The following is a 2320-nucleotide window of genomic DNA, read 5'->3' as shown; positions in this document are numbered from 1 at the left end:
CATTAATCCTTCCACACTTCCTTTCTGAATCTTTTTTTTTTTTTTTTTTTTTTTTTTAGAGAGAGAGAAAAACACCGTCATATGTCTGGCATTATTTGAAAAGTCAAATAGTAAAACAAGCTCTGGGCATTCGGCCCTGTTATGGACCCATCACTATGGTAACTAAGCTTCATATTAGTCCAAATAATTGCTGCCATGAGAATGGTTTAGCAGTTGTTTAAATGTAGTGTTTGAAGACACGTAGGGTGAGGATTAAACTTGCTTTGTTTATAATAGCCTGCTCATCTAAAATGCTAGGGTTGCATGATAAATCTCAGGACTGGTGTCATCTGCTCAGATTTCTCAACACACCATTACTGATCTGACTATTGATTGACAGTTTAGTTAGAGATGGACCAATCTGCAATCCCACAGGTGTTCTTTTATATAAGGGAGTTATCTAGACCTTTGCCTTATTTTAGTCCTACAGTCAAAGTATGGACAGTTTTGCGCTCAACAACAAATATGGAGCAAACGCGTCATTTTCAGTGCCTCTTTGCAAAGTTTTATGAATGTGGCTCTTCACATGTTTGATGAGTCAGCAGAGAAAAGGGGAAATGGGAGGGACAGAAAGAATGGATGTCTGTCATTTCAAGGGCAGTGCGACAACAACTCATATCCTTTACACATTTTGGTATCTTTCTTGTGTCACAATTCATCATATGGTTATCATCAAAATTTGTTGTGTACATTTGCAATATAAGCATTTGTGTGTGTGTGTGTGTGTGTGTGTACAGTCGTGGCCAAAAGTTTTGGTAGTGTCATAAATGTTGTGTTTTGCAAATTTTGCTGCTTCATTATTTGTAGATTATTTTTCCATGTTTCTATAGTATACTGAAAAGGAATGATAAGCATATCATAAGTTTTATAGGGTTTAATTGGCAAAAAAATATATAATGAGTCAATATTTGCAGTGTTGACCCTTGTTCTTCATAACCTCACACAATGCACTCTGGCCTTCTGGAAATTAGCTTCCAAATCCTGACTGATGGGGATCCATTCTTGTCTTATTAGTTCCCCGAGTTGATCACAATTTGTGGGCTTCTGCTTGTCCACTCGACTTTTGAAGACTGACCGCAGGTTCTTAGTGATGATGGCTACACATGTTTCTTTGGAGGTAACCATTGCTTACAAGAAAACAATGATTGAAAGAGCTTCTTCCCTCCATCAGTCTGCTCTTACAATCTATTTAGTGATTAACCTGACAGTTACTCATTCACACTTTCACATGTGCTGCTGATATGATTAGTCAATTAATGTTAGTTGGTCATTTTGTGTCAGGATCAAAAAACAGTGAATTTCATTTGTTTAGTTTTTTGTGAAAAGTCAATTTTTTTGTTCAATGAAGCTTTTAGCAATTCTTTAAAATGCATCTGATCACTCTACACAACAATCTAGAAAAAATGTGAATGAACACCACAGCAGCTTAAGCAGCAAACTTTGCAAAACACAAAATATATGTTACTGCCAAAACTTTTGACCATGACTGTATTTGATACATGTATAATAGGTTTAGGAAATATATTCCTCTCAATGTTCACATTTAGGCACATAATGTATTTTAGTCTACAAAACAAGTTTTTTTTTCTTCTTCTTCTCCTCTTACACTGGAGCACAAGCTTTAATTTTCAGTGTAGTACTGTAGGCCTACATGTTGTTCATTCATGAACTCATGTCAGAGATAAAATAAAACATTCCCCTCATACAGGCTTTACCCTGAGCGATACAGTATATGGAACACACACATACACACACACACACACACACACACACACACACACACACACACACACACTAGACTAATCTACATTCTTCCCAAGTGTAATGTCATTGTTTTCAACAGGCATTGAAATCTGAATATATATATATATATATATATATATATATATATATATATATATATATATATATATATATATACATATATATATATATATAATATTAATTACATTCTAATAATATTTCCAGTATACAGACTTTCTTTTGTGAGTATATGCAAATCTAAACACATAACGCAAATATGAATGTACAAATTACTCCGTATAAATTACTTTAAATGAAAGAAATCAAACCTAATAAACATCAGGTCACTGAATTTTGTTTATGGCACAGCGTGTTAGTACAGCTTGTTGAGGGCAAATTATTGCGTAATTTTTTCTGACTGGAAACAGCAGTAGTGTGTTGTAATGTCCCACTGAATTATGATATCACAATAACTTTGTCATCTAGACAAATTTCCCACTATAAAAAACAGTCGGTGAGGGCGTGTTAGAAACACTGG

Source organism: Carassius auratus, chromosome 5 (assembly GCF_003368295.1).
Source record: "Carassius auratus strain Wakin chromosome 5, ASM336829v1, whole genome shotgun sequence".
Classification (NCBI taxonomy): Eukaryota; Metazoa; Chordata; class Actinopteri; order Cypriniformes; family Cyprinidae; genus Carassius; species Carassius auratus.
The sequence above is the reverse complement of the archived record's forward strand: the minus strand, read 5'-3'. Positions refer to the sequence as shown.